At 36.9% G+C, this 18,310-nt stretch overlaps 1 protein-coding gene across 6 annotated transcripts in view; it reads right to left on the minus strand.

Annotated features, from left to right (window-relative positions):
• The window catches only part of CDC27 (cell division cycle 27), a 135,349-nt gene that overhangs the window by 95,250 nt on the left and 21,789 nt on the right, over positions 1–18,310 (minus strand). The gene's annotated exons all lie outside the window — the stretch shown is intronic.

Consider the following 18,310-nt stretch of genomic DNA (forward strand, 5'->3'; position numbering starts at 1 on the left):
TTTGGTTCTCTCTCTGATCCTTTTCCTTTCTTGGTTGTTATACATAAACTCATTGAGTCAGAACATTTAAAATGCTTAATTAAGCTTATTTGTAAGGAAATTTAAGTAAACATTTCAATATACCAGGCAGATAATTTATAGGCATATGTATTATTTACTTAATTCACTTGTCTCATTTTTAATAGAGGGATCAAATTTTTACATTTGTTTTTGTCATCTGGCAGGTTGACCAGTTTATTTTTCATTTTTCTTTCTTGCTAGGTCACTCAACCCATTAGTTTCACACAGAAATTGCAAGTTCCAAAAGTCTCCTGTCTGGTAGCACCATCTTCCTTTAAATCATGCCCAGACTGGTTCCCTAGGTTCTTTCTAATTCTTAACCATTTTTTTTTATGTCATAGACTCTTCTAGCAATCTAACGAAATCTAAAGAACTCTCTTCAGAATATTTTTAAAATGCACAAAATAAAATGCATGTTAAAAAGGAAAACCAATTATAATTCCTTAAAATATTTTTAAAACTACAAACTCCATTAAGATGCTCTGACATAGATACTTTAAAGGATATACTCCACTTTTAAATATTTTCTTACTGGCTTGAATCTGGTCACTTAGTATAATACCTTCTCATTCCCTAATACAATAAGCCCTAACCTCAACAAATCATTCCAAAACAATGGACTGTGGTGTAGGAGTAACTCTTGTCATCCTCTAGGTTCACTTGTTGGTGAAGGCAGCATGGAGGGAGCTCTGTTCCCCCTCTCCACAGAGCCTGAGGACAGTTTTCATGTGTCCCACCCCTCTGTCCAGCAGCCCAAAGTGATTTCTCCCTTTCTCCTCTCTGGGTAATGGGCAGGGGTGGGGGAGGTGGTCTCATAGGTGGCTTGAAGGTGCAGTCTGGGTACTCGATCTCGAAAAGGTTCACCAACACTATTCTAAGGCTTGACTTCTCTAAGTCTTCATTTCTTCATCTTTAAAGTTTGAAAAATATTTACACTACTCATCCAATAAAATTGTGATGAGGATCAAATGTAACTTATCTATGAATGCTCAGGCTGTGCTACTCATTCACAAAAAGAAAATCAAAAGTGTTGGTGATGGGGATGAGGCCAGTGGGGGTATGAGGGCGGCCAGAGTATAAAGCCCACCTGTAGGAAAAGAAGTGCAGGGCATTTTGCCCATACAAAATGTTCTGCATGCCTGGGTCAGATTAGATTATACAAGTGAAGGGCCAAAGGTAAAAGGTGGTGGAGTAGGAGAACATTGTGTTTCAATGGGTAAAGGCAGTAGAGTAACTCTGTTGGAGACAAAAGGAGACAAACCCATAACTGGCTATACCTGGAAGGGTGAGATATGATCAGTCTTTACATTTTCTGAATGATCATACACAATGTAACATGATATCTGTGTGTACATGCATTTTTGCATGTTTTTTCTTTGTGGGCCAAGATTCCTACTTTGGAAACCACTGTTCTTTCGCTCCATTAAAATCCTATTCTGATGACTTATGATAGAGAGGCAAAGTTACTAATTATTAGTTGCCAAATCCAATTTTCTCATTAACTTCACTGCAGTCTTTGACATGGTTGATCGCTGTTACCTCTTGGATACTCTTCTCTCTAAGTTTTTAGGTTATCACTCTCTCCAGGATCTTGTTCACTTACCTGACTGCTTCTTTTCAGTGTCCTTAGATCCTCCTCCATATCACATCCCTAGACCATAGTTGTCCCTCAGGGTTGAGCCCTGGACTCTGATTTCTTCTCCCTCTATATTACTTCACTTAGTAACCTCATTGGTTCCCAAGGATTTAATTACCATTTCTATTCAGACTTATTCTCAAATCTATAATTATCCAACTCTAATCTCTGCTAACTTCCAATTTTACTTCTCCAACTGCCTTTCAGACATCTTTGACTGAATGTATCATAGACAGATCACATTTAATATGTCAAAAACAGAACTTTTAATCTTTGTCCCATAACTCTCCCCGGCTCCTACCTTCCCTATCACTGTAGAGGGAAACATTGTCCTCTTCATCCCTCAAGCTCACAACCTAGGAGACATCCTAGATTCATCACAATTTCTCTATATTCTATATAGATATATAGAGAAATAGATATAAATATATCTCCTCCTCTATCCAAGCTGTTGCAAAAAGCCTGTAGATTTCATTAACCTTTGCAACATCTCTCAAAAACTTCCCCCTTTCCTCTGTCACTTTAGTACAGGACCCCATCAACTCACACTTTGAATATTGCAATAATTTGCTGGTGGATCTATCTGCCTGTTTCAAGTCTTTCTCTATTCCAATCCATTTTCCATTCAGACACCAAAGTAATTTTCCTAAAACACAGGTCTGATCATATGATCCTTCTACTTTTCTCTAATGGCTCCCTATTGCCTCCAGGAGTAAATACAAAATGCTTTTTAGCATTCAAAGTCCTTCATAACCTAGTTCCCTCCTATGTTTCCTTTCTTCTTACACCTTACCTTCTAACCCCAACACCCCCTACCCATATATACTCTGATCTAGTGACACTGACCTCCTGGCTGTTCCTTGAACAAGACACTCCATCTCTCAGCTCCAGGCATTTTCTCTGGCTAAATTGCTCTCCTTTCTTTGTTCCTACTCCTGACCTCCCTGGTTTCCTTTTAAGTTCCAACTAAAATCCACCCCTCCCCTTCCCCCATACAGGAAATCTTCCTTAACTCCTCTTAATTCCAGGGCCTTCTCTCTATTATTTGCTGTTCATTCTGTATGTGCATATTTGTTTGCAAGTTGTCTCCTCCATTCAACTGTAAGCTACTTGAAGGCAGGAACTGTCTTTTGCCTCTTTTTGTCTCCCCAGTGCTTAGCATAGTACCTAGCACATAGTAGGCACTTTATGTTTATTGATGGGACTGAAAGTAAGCATTACTCTCATAGGGATGATAGGTAGAAGGTATTTAATGTTTAATGATTGATTGAATTATATGCTAGAAAAGGTTTTAAGAATAGATTATCCAATGATAGACCATGTCATCTATTGTCAGAAGACCAGTCTAGCCAAGTTCAGAAAGGTTTATTACTACATTGACAATAAAGTGACAAACTTTTCAAACATACAAATCTTGAAGATTAACTACTAAGTTGTAAAAAAGTTATGAGCTGTATCAGTGAAAGGTATTACCAGTAGAATATTACTTCATAGTTGTGATTGGGACTTTTAAATGACCATATCTAATGGTCTTTTCTCAGCTCTCAATACCCCTGACCTTTTCCTGTGGCATGAGACTATTAATTCTTCCCTTTCCCTTCATGATACTCTTTTCTCTTCTGCTTTTCAAAACACTCCTCTCTTTTGGTTATATTCTAAACTGTTCCTTTTCATTTTCCTTCACTGATTCTTCTTTTTCTGTATGCCCCTAAAGTGGGTATCACTCAAGGATCTGTCCTCAGCTATTTCTAGACTTTTCTTCCTTGGTGAACTCAACCAATTCCAAGGCTTCAATTATTATTTCTATTGCATTTAGGTATGAATATTTAAATTTATTTCAATTAAAAAAAGAATTATAATCCCTCCCAACTAGCCCACTGAAAACAAAAAACTCTTGTAATAAATATAGATAGTAGTATTGCCAAAACAAATTTCCACATTAGCCAGGTCCAAAAATTTATGTTTCAGTCTACATCTTGAATCCATTCACTCTCTACCAGGAGATGGACTGCATGAGCCTTCATTGGATCTCAGGAATCATAGTCATTCTATGAGTTGATCAAAATTCTTATTACTTCTATTTTAGATGATTTCTCAAATCTCTCCTGAGCTCAAGTCCCATACTAGAAACTTTAAATAAGGAAAAAAATCTAAGAAAAGAGAATCCCAAGTAGGTCACTTCTGTTTTCAGAGCTGAAAAGGACTTTTACAAATTTTCTAACCCAACCCCTTCATTTTTTACATCAGTTCTGAAAATTGAAAAAATTTGCTCAAGGACACACATTATAAATAGCAGAGTAGGGATTAGAATGGTGCTTACCTGGTTCCAAGTCTGGTGCTTTTTGAAATGTCAGAGGCAGCTGGTGGTACAAAAGATAGAGCACTATACCTAGAGTCAGGAAGGTCTGAATGCAAATATAGCTTCAGACATTTACAATCTATATGACTCATTTAAGGTCTGTTCACCTCAGTTTCCTTAAGGAAACTCTAAAAAATGGGAATAACAATAACAGTGCCTCACAGGATTATTGTAAGGATCAAATGAAATATTTGTAAAAAGTGCCTAGCACAGTCCCTGGCACATAGATGCTATATAAATGGTTATTCCCTCTTCACTCCTCTTCTCCTATATCATACCACCTATTTTACTAATTTGCTTCCTAAAAAACTCTAGTCAACCAAAATACCTTTATTAACCACTTACGTGCCAGGTCTTCATAGACCTGACAAAGGCGTTCGACACAGTGAACAGGGATGCAATGTAGGTGATCCTCAGCAAGCTCGGTTGCCCAGCAAAATTCGTCAAACTGATCCAGCTCTTTCATGTCGACATGACAGGGGAAGTCCTATCTGGTGGAGAGACTTCTGATCGCTTCAACATCTCCAATGGCGTGAAACAAGGCTGTGTCCTCGCTCTGGTACTCTTCAACCTATTTTTCACCCAGGTATTACGACATGCTGTGATAGATCTAGACCTGGGCGTCTACATCAAATACTGACTGGATGGCTCACTATTCGACCTTCGCTGCCTGACTGCAAAAACAAAGACAACAGAGAGACTCATCCTGGGAGCTCTCTTTGCAGATGACTGTGCTCTCATGGCCCACCAAGAAAATCATCTTCAAACCATTGTGGACAGGTTCTCCACTGCAACAAAACTGTTTGGCCTGACTATCAACCTCAGAAAAACAGAGGTGCTGTTCCAACCTGCACCAGGGAGGCCAACGAACCAGCCATGCATTACAATCGACGGCACTCAGCTTTCTAACGTCAACACTTTCAAGTACCTGGGCAGCACCATTGCCAACGACGGGTCCCTAGACCATGAGATTAATGCCAGGATCCAAAAGGCCAGCCAGGCATTCGGGCGGCTGCTCTCCAAAGTCCTCCAACACAGAGGTGTGAGCACTGCGATGAAGCTCAAAGTGTACAATGCAGTGGTCCTCAGCTCGCTCCTGTACGGTTGTGAGACATGGACACTGTACCGGAAGCACATGAAACAGCTAGAGCAATTCCACCAACTCTCTCTCCGGTCAATCATGAGGATCCGATGGCAGGACCGAATCACCAATCAGGAAGTCCTTGACAGAGCCAACTCCACCAGCATCGAAGTGATGGTCCTCAAAACCCAGCTACGATGGTCTGGACACGTCATCCGCATGGACCCACAGCGAATACCAAGACAGGTATTCTATGGTGAACTGTCAGTTGGACTCAGGAAACAAGGCCGACCAAAGAAAAGATTCAAGGATGAGCTGAAGTCCAACTTGAAGTGGGCTGGCATTACACCAAAGCAACTAGAACTCGCTGCCTCTGACAGAAGCAGCCGGCGAACCCACATTAACCATGCCGCCACCACCTTTGAAGATGAGCGACGTCGACGTCTTGCCACTGTGCGTGAATGCCGACACCAGGCCACAACCGCACCTCCTGTAACAACCGGCGTCCCAAGCCCCATGTGCCACAAACTCTGAGCCTCAGTCTTTGGACTCCAAAGCCACATGAGGGTACATCAATAGATGATAATGCACAAAGACAATCGTCATTCTCAGTCACGGAGAGACTACCACTATGTGCCAGGAACTGGAGGTTGCCATTGGGGATACAAAGACAAAAGTCAAATAGTTTCTGCCCTCAAGAGATTTACATTTCAACAACTTGACATGATAATATGTACATTTCATTTTATATAAAATATATACAAAGTAACCTTGGAGAGAAAGGCATTAATCAGCACTGGGAGACACCAAAAAAGATCTCATGTACAGGATAGCATTTTAGTTAAAATTTTGGAGGAAATCAGTGATTCCAAGAGAGGGAAGTAAGGTGAGATAATGTTTCAGGCATGGTGGATGATTCGTGTAAAAGCAAAGAGATGGAAGATAAGGTGTTGAGTGTTTGGGATAGCAAGAAGGCAAATAATGGCTGTAATGTAGTGTGTTTATAGCACTTAGAAAGGCTATATGAGGACAGATTATGAAAAGTTAAAAATGACAAACAAAAAAGCTTATATCTGATTCTGGAGGTAAAAGGAAGTAAATGGAGTTTACAGAGTGAAGAAGATCTAAGCTTTAAGAAAATGACTTGGGCAGTTGTGTAGATGTAGATGATGAGTAGATGATGGATTGCAGCAGGGAGGGCCTTGGGCTAGAGATCAAGAGAATATTGCAACAATTCAAGAAAGAGATGATGAGAACTTGAATTAAAGTGGTGGCTACATGAGCAGAAAGGATAAGGATAAGAGACGTCACAGAGATATTAAGGGAAAGTGAAGTGTTAAGGATAACACTAATATTGCAACCTCAAGTGACTAGAAGGATGGAGTTATCCTTGATAGAAACAGGAAAGTTTTGAAGAGGGGAGGATTGGGGGTAGGGAAGAAATGAGTTCTGTTTTGGACATGTGTTTGAGATGCCCACAGGACATTGTCGAATAGGCAATTTGGACCAGAAGATCTTCATTTGTATGTTCTGCTGGCATCTAAAAACCACCTTGAAAAATTAAACACTTCACCTCATAAACTTGCTACTCCTTCCAACTCCCCCACTGTCACCCAGGCTTGAACCCTCAGTCATCTATGACCCATCCTTCTCCTTTATACCCCCATATCCAATTGGTTACCATGAATTATCATATCCTCTTGTTTCTACCTTCCTATAATCTCTTGAAATCATTTCTTCTTCTCTAATCTAATCAGCACCCCAATTCAACTTTGATCATATCTCCATTGTACTATTACAAGAGTTTCATTACTGGTATTCCTTTCTCCAGGCCAATCCATCCTTTTACACAACTGCCAAAACAATCTTTTTAATGCATAAGGTTGATGTTACACTTCTGCTAAAAACCCTTCATTAGCTCCCAGCTAGCATCTAAAACATAACTTTTTTCTATTTTTGTCAGTTGGAATTCTTCCCTTTCTTCAAAGACCAGCTTGGGGAAGGAAGGTCTTCTTCCATTAAGTATTCCAGATTCCCATCTCTACTTCAAAATTTCTTAAGGACAGTCACTGTGTTGTTTTTCATCCTTATTTTCTTAATACAATACGTCTTGTACACTGTAATACCTAATAAAAATCACACTGCACCACTATATACCCAATACTCACCAGTGATTTTTACATAGTGGACATTTAATAATTGTCTGCTGAACTGAACTGAATCCATCTATTTTCCTTGACAAATGGTAAACACCTTTAAGGCAGGGATCTTTACTAATTTTTGTACTTTCTGCAATAGCTTCCCTAGCACACAGTAGAGGAATAATAAATGCACAATGAATCATTCTAATTCTAAATATCCTCCACCTTACTGTTTCCCTCCTCCTCAGCATATCTGTTTGTCTTGCATATACCCAAAGTCGAGCCTTGCATATACTTCAGTCAATCATTAAAATGACACTTTTGAAACTTTCTTTTGCCTATAATAATCTTATCCCTTTAGTGAGGAGAGAGACTTCTTAGGGTGTGTGTGTGGGGAGATTCAATTCTATAAACAACTCTGTCTCATTCAACCATAAAAAGAGAAATGTTTCCTTGAATTGTCTTAGAAGCAAACTTTCAAAGCTGTACTCAAGCATTATCACAGACATTTTTGCACCCTTAAAGTCCAAAGCTTAAACTTAATCTCCATGTAAAATTCTGAAACCTCTTTGGGAGTAGGTGAGCAGAGAAGGTGGTAATAAAATAAAAAACTAGGCCTCTAAATACCTGCAGAGTCAGGGGGAAAGGGTTAGAGTGTAGAACACTCCTTAAAATAGTTCTCTTTGTTCCTCACAGTATGCTTATAGATTTAAGAGAAATAATTTGTACAGGCAATTGAGGAATATGAATCCAAAAGCTCTGCTCCTACTCTCCTTCAATTCATCTCTCTCCAACAACTATCTTTTGTTATCTAAGTAGGGATACTCAGAAATTGATCCCTAAACAGCTAAAGAAAGGTGCTTGCCTACCTTCTCTTATACAACGGGAGAATTTAAAAACAAACTCAGAAGCAACTAGCCCAATCTTCTTGTCATTCAGGATTCTATCCCTTCCTCTGTCTTTGAAGCTGAGGAATAAGAATTATAGTGCCAAGGGAACAGGAAATATGTTTTAGACTTTTAAGCTACTCAGAAAAAATTTTTGCCAGTTGTAAATGGTGGTTAAATGAAGTTGAAATTATATTACTTAAAAACATTAAAGCTGAAAATGGTCTTTGATCATTTAGTCCAACCCTATAGTTTTACTAATCCCAAACCACTGGCCACAATACTAAATTCCTTACCCAATGTCTTTCAACTGCTTATTGACAAGAGTGAAACTAGTATTCCTATATTCTAGTCTAATTTCTACTTTAAGCTGCCCACTTTTAAGGTACATTATGGTTAAATAACATTTTATGAGCTGATCTAAGAACCTAACCACAGTTTATTACATATGGTTTTCATGAAAAAATGCATCCTGAATTTCAACTAACAACTTATAAAAGCAACTCCCAACACCTGGTAAATTGGATACTGCTTAGGATACAAAATTTAAGAAAAGATACTGTCATTTCTCAATTATTAATGATAATGAAAGGGAACATTAATACAGAAGTTATAAATCCGCCATTCTTTTCTTCTATGCCACAGTAGAAGTTCCAAAGATAGAGATTTGATAGCAAGAATAAAAAAAAACCAGGACAGAAACTGGGAGACACTGGCTTTTTGGCACAGTTTTCTATGAAAGTCTACAGACCACTGAACATATGTTCCTTTTTATTATTAGCAATCATCTATTTGGTAAGTTGGTAAAAAGTTTAGGAAAACTCAAAACTCCTGCTCCTGGATAGGATAGAATAGTCTCCCAAATTATTAGTATTTAGGGAAATTGAATTCTTTGACTTGTTTGATATTTGAATATATCAATCTCAGTGAACAACTGTAAGTTAAGAATTAGTGGAAGAGAATTCAAGACAGGAATTCTACTACAGGTGGTGTAAGAATTGACTTTTTTATTAAGTGACAGATTGGCCAGAGATGGGTATAAAGATAGGATGCAATGAGGGTACAACAAAATTGCCATAAACATGAGACTTTTATTAGAAAGTAGAGTCTTTCCTGGGCAGAGACTGACTTTGCTCCTATTTGTAAACTGCTGAATGAAATTGGAGAAAATCAAGACACTATGTTGTCTGGGTCCGCTACAAATTTATATCACATAATTTCAACTGGGTCCATACTGCAACAAAGTCTTCTACACTAATTGATCACCATCCCACTTATTACAGAGACTTTTCAAACCTTTTCATCCCTCCTTAAACCTTCCCATGAATCTGCTTCCTTTCAGCTGAAAACCTTGCCTCATATGTCATAGCCAAGAGCTTCCTCTTATTCTCTCTTCCTCATTTCACATCACCTATCTGCCTTCTAACACCCTTCACTTCTACTTTACTCTACTACTCTTTAACCTCTGTCTTACATGAAGAGGTAGCCCTTCTCCTTGATCAGGCTAACTCCTCTCTGTGCTGGTGATCCCATTCTATGTCTTTTTTAGCGGACTACCCCTCTGTCATTCCCATGTTCTCTTTTATCTTCAGACTCTATTCTGATGATTATCAAACTTATCCAGCCCTAACATCTCTCCTAATCTTTAAACTTGTGTCTTCAACTGCCTATTGAACAAATCAAACAGGATGTCCCAAAGATATCTAAAAACCGAACTCATTCTCTAGTCTCCTTGATATTCCTTGAACAAAGCATTCCATCTTCCACTGCATATATTTTTGCTGGATATCCTCTATGCCTGGAATTCTTTCCCTCCTTATCTCTGCCACCTGACTTCCCAGCTTTCTTCAAGTCCTAGCTATAATCCTACCTTCTGCAACAAATCTTTCCTCATCTTCTTTAATTCTACTAGTGCCCTCTTTCTTATTAACTAAAATTTATCCTGCATATTTTGTTCATCCATGGTTGGTTATGTGTTGTCTCTCCATTACAATGACAGACCTCTGGGAATTTGCCTTTCTTTTTATTTCCAGCATTTAGCACAATGCCCGAAACATAGTATTTAATAAATGCTAACTATTTTAAATTCAGTGTAATCAAAACTTGTCTTTCCTCCTAAAGCTTTCCCTCTTCATAAATTCCCTATTATTGTAAGTTAACAACCATTCTCTCAGTCATTCAGTTTTGCAATCTGGCTGTCATCCTCAAACTCTTCATCCCTAACTTCATATCTAATCTGTTACCAACAGATTTTCACCTTTGTTAACATTTCTCCTATACCACTTCTTCACTTCTCTTTTATTGCCACCACCCTCATCATCTCACACCTGTACTATTACAACCAGCTGCTGTTCTCTCCCAAGTCTCTCCCCACTCCAGTCTATCTTTCTCTCAGATGTCAGTCATTTTCCTAAAGAGCATTTTTTTGTATTCAATAATTTTGATTTTGTATTCAATTTACCTAAAGAGCATTTTTTGTATTCAATAAATTTGATTTTGTATTCCATAAATTCCATTGACTCCTATTATCTTCTGAATCAAATATAAAATCCTTTCTTTTTTAGAGTTTTTCTAACCTAACTCCCTTCTATCTTTTCAGTCTTATACTTTATTCCCCTTCCATGTTCACTATGGTCTTGTGATATTGGTTTTGATCTTTCTCACACAAGAAACTCTATCTCCCTGCTCTTTGCATTTTCACTAAATGTCCTCAGTGATTAAAATGCTTTTCCTTCTCCTCAATACCTTGTAGCTTACCTGGCTTCCTTCAAGTCCCATTTAAAGTCCCACCTTATGCGAGAAGTCTTTCTCAACACTTCCTGAAGTAGTACCTTCCTTCTGAGACTGCCTCCAATTTATCTTATATATATTTTGTTGATACATAATTATTAGACTGTGAGTTCCTTAAGGGTGGAAACTATTTTTTATCTTTCTTTGTATTCCTTTGCACTTAGCACAGTGCCTGGTGCATAGTAAGTACTTAATAAATGCCCATTAGTTTAATTTACTTGCCCTTATGTTCCCAGCAGCTAGAATAATAACTTGTACATTGTAGGCAATTCAAGTATGTATTCGCTTGAATGGCCAACCCTTGTGGAAACAGAAAAGCAAAATGGCTAGTCTAAATCTAGTGACTATAGTCTCCAAATAAAAAAATTAAAAATGTGATCTAGCAAATAATATTCCTCTTATAAAAGACTCTTAAAAATATGCTTTCTTTTCTTGGTTAAACCTAGGCTTAAAGTTATTTTGGCAGTTGTGTGGAGGATGAAGGGGGTTGGAAGAGACTGGAAGGAGGAAGTCCTATTAAGAGGCTATTTCAATAGCCCAGGCTTCAAATTTGACTTCATAAGATTTGGCAACTGATAAAGGGCAAATAAAGAAAAAGAATCATATTCGTAGGGGTCCTACAAAAGAACATTCATTCAAATAGCTTATCATCTCATTGCACTGAGTGAAATGTGTTAAATACCTATCTTTAGGGTGAACATTCTCCCCACATTTGAATTTCTGTCTCAAATTTATTTTAATTATTGTTCATGAACAGGGAACTATGCTAGAAAACTAACAATAAATTAGTTGTAAAATGCATCTAGTTACTTTGGCTAGCATTTCCATATACAAAGGATAGAAAAGAGGACTGGATGAAACCGTGAATTTCTATTAAGTACAACCTATTTTAAAAAAAAAAAATATATATATATATACAATAAGTTCAACATGGAAGTTATAAAGCTATTCCACTTGTCAGTATTTTCCTCTGATTCTCCTGGCTCTCTTTTCTAATGATTAAAAAAAAAAAAACACCTCAACTTGATAGTTATCCTTTTCTTTGTCTTTATGCATCATTATTATTATATTTCAGTTTGCATCAACTCATCATCTGCCTATGCCAACTGACCTGTTCCCCACCCAGTACCCTTCACAACAAACCTGAGACATGAACTACAATACTTGTGCCTTCTTGAATCCATGCCCCAGTCGTTGAGGAAGTTAATCCATTTATCTTTAGCACTCATTCCTAAGGCCCAACCCAGTGAGTATGAACAAACTTGACCATTAGCCCACTATAGCTTTATTGGTTGGCTCCAGATACCAAACTACAAGCTCGGGCCTCACAATTCTTCCACATATCAGATTTCACCATCTGACTATTATTATCAGTGTACTATCTCTCCTGACTCATTCCCTTCAGCAAAGCATCCTTCCCTGATGGCTTCTTCCGATGGTTAGAGGGCAAAGACTGTCTTTTTTAATCTTCACATTCCCAATGATTAGCAGTACCTAGGGAACACAGTAAGCAATTAAATTTTCTTTTTTCATTTATTCATTGACTCACTATCCTCCCCAATAAGCCCTTCCCCCTTTGTAACAAATAGGCATAGTCCAGCAAAACAAAGTCATATATTGGCCATCTTCAAAAATTAAGTCCGAAAGCTACATTTTTTACTTCTAGTTCATTACTTTTCTGTCCAGAGATGGGATCTTTGTATCTCCAGAGCAATGGCTGGTTGTTACATTGATTAGAGTTCTTAAATCTTTCAAAGTTGCTCTCTTTTACATTATTTAAGTTACTGTATAAATGACTCCTGGATTAGCTGACTTCACCGTTGGTCAATTTTTACAAGACTTTCCAAGTTTCTCTGAATCTATCTTTTTATAGGACAATAATATTCTAGTATACACCATCCTATATCCATTCTTCAATTGATGGACAACACAAGATGTTCAGGTCTTTGCTACAACAAAAAGTTTTACTATGAATATCTTTGCATTCACTGATCCTTTCCTTCTCTTATTTCTTTGGGGTATAAATCTAATAGTGGTATCATTGGACAAAGGATATGCATATTTCAGGGTTTAGGAAGAGGAAGACAGTTCAAAATTCTTTTTTGAATGGCTATATCATTGCCCAGCTTTTCCAACAATGCAACAATGTACCTATCCTTCCAATAATGGTCATTTCCCATTTTTTGTCATCTTTGCCAATTTGCTGGGTTATAAAGTAGAACTTCATAGTTGTTTTAATCTGCATTTCTTTTATTAACCACATGTACTTGTTGATAACTTACATTTCTTCTCCTGAGAATGGTCTTTTCACATTTTTTGACCATCTGTCTATTGGGGAATGACTCTTGTTATATATTTTAATAAGTTCTCTATGTATCAAGTAAACTTGCTGCAAAGATCCTCCCCCCCCCCCCCCAGCTAATTGTTTCTCTCTTAAATTTAATTGACTGGAGTCAGCTGGGTGCCATCAGTGGATTGAGAGCCAGGCCCAAAGATGGGAGACACTGTAAAACCTCCTAGAAGAGCTCTGTAACCATTCCAAGGTGTTTGCCTTATTGTACACACAAGAAAGAATAAAAGAGGAAGAATTTCTATCACATGGATCTCAATATATGGTTGAATGGAAATGCTATAACACTTGTCCAATAGTATGTCTATATGGGATAGATAGTACAAATGAATAAAGAGCTGGGCTTAGAGTTGAAAGGAAAAGAATGGACTAAATTGTTTTTGAGAAACTGCCAAGCTCTTTTTTTTTTTTTAAGTTTTATTTAATTAGTCAATTTAGAACATTATTCTTTGGTTACAAGAATAATTTTTTCCCTCCCCTCCCCCCACCTCTTCTCCTAATCAACACACAATTCCACTAGTGGGTTTTACATATGTCTTTGGTCAAAGATTTTTTTCATGTTGTTGGTGTTTGCACTAGGATGATCATTTAGAGTCTATATCCCCAATCATATCCCCATCAACCTATGTAATCAAGCAATTGTTTTTCTTCTATGTTCTGCTCCTACAGTTTTTCCTCCAAATGTGATAGTGTTCTTTCTTGTTGCCAAGTTCTTTTAACCAATCTCAAGCTCCTAATGAAAGCAAAAGGCCATTCTTTGATACTAATATTTTTTTGCCAGAGTTGCTATATGGCACCAAGGCATGAAAAACTACTGCCTCTCAAAAAATAAAGAAATATAAATATCACTGGGAAACTAAGAGAATTGGTAGATATGAGCAGCAATCAATGAAGATAACCAAAGAAGAATTGAAATAAAGTGTATTATCAAAGTTGCATGACATGAAGAGAAAAAAGGCATAGATAACAGGTGGGTAGCCAGAGAACTCCCTGAATATGTCAGCAGGAACTGAGGAAGATCTCTAGCATATTCGTTGGACTCCCCTATGGTAAATTTTGAGAAGAATGTTCATGAGGGCAGTAGGTTGTTCAATGGATAGAGAACCAGGCCTGAAATCAGGAGAACCTGGGTTCAAATGTGACCTCACACCCCCCCCACCCCAGCTATGTGACTCTAATCACTTACCTCCAACTGCTTAGTTCTAACTGCTCTTCTGCCTTAGAACCATACTTAATAATGATTATAAATAGTTTAATATTAAGATTAATTAATTAATATTAATTAACATTAATATTAAGTTTAAAATTAAGAAAATAATCATTTAAAAAAAGAATGAGATAAATGTTCAAGAGAGTTGTACAGGATGAAATAGTTATAATATGCATTCCTGGAGAAATAGGAGTTCATTATCTCACAGATCCATTTGATTATTTGAGTATTGAAATTTTATTTGTGCAGTTTTTAATTTATGCCACTGGAATTATCCAAATTATCTTTTATGTTCATTTCTGCTGTTTATTTGGTCAAGAACTCCCCCTAACTATAATTATGGAAGGTATTTCCTTAATCCTTGCTTCTCTAATTTATTTGACCCTTTTAATCTAGGTTGTGCATCTACATGGAACTTATAGTATATGGTATGAATTGCCAGTTTAAACCTAATGTCTCTGTCAGATAGTGTATTGTTAAAAAAACGAAAATGAGAATGCAATTTAACTTGTTCATTTTCTTCTGTGATTGATATCCATAACTAGGCCCATCAATTTTTACTTTTCTATTTTCTAACTAGTAACAAATAGTTTTGATGATAACTGCTTTGTAGTATATAGTTGAGATCTAAGCCATTTCTAAGCCTCTATGTTTTTCATCCATTTTAATTATTTCCCTTGAAATACTTTATTTTTTGTTCCTCCAAATGAATTCTGTTATTTTTTTCTAGCTCTGTGAAATAACTCTTTAGTAGGTTGATTGGTTTGGAATTTAATATATTAAGTTATCATTTTAATTCTATTGATGATATACAGAAAAGCTGAGGATTTGTGAGAACGTATTTTATATCCTGTTATTTTGTTGAAGTCACTGAATTAATTTTTAGCTGAATTTCTAGAGCTCTCAAAAGAAACCATCACATAATCTCAAAAAAGCAACTACTGCTTCTCTTTTGCTTATGTTTATTCTCAAAATTGCTTTTTGTCGTATTGCTATAGTTAGCATTTCTAGAAGCACATCAAATAGTGATGATAATGGACATCTCTCAATTTCTGTCTTTCAATCTAATGTTCTTTTTTTAAACCATTTCTAGCATAAAAGTGGATGCTCAGAGAGGCTCCTCAGTGACTTTTTATATGGCTATCTTAACAAGAAGCTCTTGGCAAACTTTGGAGTCTCCTCTATCCTACATGAAATATTGGTGGCTAACCCCCTTCCTTTAAGAGTACACCTGGAATCACTCTTTGCAGATGATATGATGGTTTACTTAAAGAATGGTAGAGAATCAACCAAAAAGCTAGTCGAAATAATCAACAACTTCAGCAAAGTTGCAGTATACAAAATAAACCCATATAAGTCATCAGCATTTCTACATATCTCCAACACATCTCAGCAGCAAGAATTAGAAAGAGAAATTACATTTAAAACCACCCTAGACAATATAAAATACTTAGGAATCTATATGCCGAGGCAAACACAGGAACTGTATGAACACAACTACAAAACACTCTCCACACAATTAAAACTAGATCTAAACAATTGGAAAAACGTTGATTGCTCATGGGTGGACGAGCTAACATAATAAAAATGACAATCCTACCCAAATTAATTTACTTATTTAGTGCCATACCCTTTGAACTACCAAAAAACTTTTTTTACTGAATTAGAAAAAACCATAACAATGTTCATTTGGAAGAACAAAAGATCAAGGATATCCAGGGAAATCATGAAAAAATGTGAAGAAAGGAGGCCTTGCAGTCCCAGATCTCAAATTATACTATAAAGCAGTGATCATCAAAACAAGACATGGGGTAAGTGACCTCAGAAAGACAGTCTATGATAAGCCCAAGGATCCCAGCTTTTGGGACCAAAATCCACTATTTGATAAAAATTGCTGGGAAAATTGGAAGACATTATGGGAGAGATTAGGTTTGAATCAAAATCTCACACCCTACACCAAGATAAACTCAGAATGGATGAATGACCTGAATATAAAGGAGGAAACTATAAGCAAATTAGGTGAACACAGAATAGTATACTTGTCAGATCTCTGGGAAAGGAAAGACTTTAAAACCAAGCAAGAGCTAGAAAAAAAATCACAAAATGTATAATAAATAATTTTGATTACATCAAATTAAAAAGGTTTTGTTACAAACAAAACCAATGCAACCAAAATTAGAAGGGAAGCAACAAACTGGGAAGCAATCTTCATAACAAAAACCTCTGACAGAGGTCTAATTACTCAAATTTATGAAGCGCTAAACCAATTGTACAAAAAAATCAAGCTATTCTCCAATTGATAAATGGGCAAGGGACATAAATAGGCAATTTTCAGTTAAAGAAATCAAAACTATTAATAAGCACATGAAAAAGTGTTCTAAATCTCTTATAATCAGAGTGATGCAAATCAAAACAACTCTGAGGTACCACCTCACACCTAGCAGATTGGCTAACATGACAGCAAAGGAAAGTAATGAATGCTGGAGGGGATGTGGCAAAGTTGAGACATTAATGCATTGCTGGTGGAGTTGTGAATTGATCCAACCATTCTGGAGGGCAATCTGGAATTATGCCCAAAGGGCGCTAAAAGACTGTCTGCCCTTTGATCCAGCCATACCACTGCTGGGTTTGTACCCCAAAGAGATAATAAGGAAAAAGACTTGTACAAGAATATTCATAGCTGCGCTCTTTGTGGTGGCAAAAAATTGGAAAATGAGGGGATGCCCTTCAATTGGGGAATGGCTGAACAAACTATGGTATATGTTGGTGATGGAATACTATTGTGCTCAAAGGAATAATAAACTGGAGGAATTCCATGTGAAATGGAATGACCTTGAGGAATTGATGCAGAGTGGAAGGAGCAGAACCAGGAGAACATTGTACACAGAGACTGATATACTGTGGTACAATTGAATGTAATGGACTTCTCCATTAGTGGCAATGCAGTGATCCTGAACAACTTGGAGGGATCTATGAGAAAGAACACTATCCACATTCAGAGGAAGAACTGTGGGAGCAGAATCAAGAAGAAAAACTGCTTTCATACGTGGTTTGAGGGGATATGGTTGGGGATGTAGACTCTAAATGAACATCCTAATGCAAACATCAACAATAAGGAAATAGGTTTTGATCAGGGATACATGTAATACCCAGTGGATTTGCATGTCAGCTACGGGAATGGTGGGTGGAAGGGAGGGAGGGAAAAAATATGATGCTTGTAACCAAGAAATAATGTTATAAATTGACTAAATAAAGTAATTAAAAAAAAAAAACAGAGTACACCCGGATACTGTATTTCCTTACATTTCACAATCATCAAAGCAAATATGTTACTATGAAAAATCACAATACTTAAATTTTGTTTGTGGTGTTTACAAACATAACTCAAATGACCATATGAACTTATAATTCCTAGCTCCTTTGGTAGCAGGGAGTCTATTACCACCGCAAATAAAATAACTTGCCTTTAAATAGCACTTTAAGGTTTACAAAATAACTTTCCTTATAAAAATCCTGTGAGAAGAGGCAATGCAACTATCATTAACACAATTTAATAGGTGGGGAAACTGAGGCACAGGGATTTAACTTGTCAGACAGCTAACTTTGGTTAAATTTTTATTTTTGGTGTTACCTTTAAGGTAAGCTATTGAGCTTGATATTCCTTTTTATTCTTACCACTCAATTTGCTAATAGAAATTATACAAATGATGAAAGAGACAAAATAAACAAATAGAGGAAAGCAAAAATTAGACACTGGCAGATGACATTTTGTCAAGTTAGGCAACTGATGTATGGG

This window comes from Monodelphis domestica, chromosome 2 (assembly GCF_027887165.1).
Source record: "Monodelphis domestica isolate mMonDom1 chromosome 2, mMonDom1.pri, whole genome shotgun sequence".
Lineage (NCBI taxonomy): Eukaryota > Metazoa > Chordata > Mammalia > Didelphimorphia > Didelphidae > Monodelphis > Monodelphis domestica.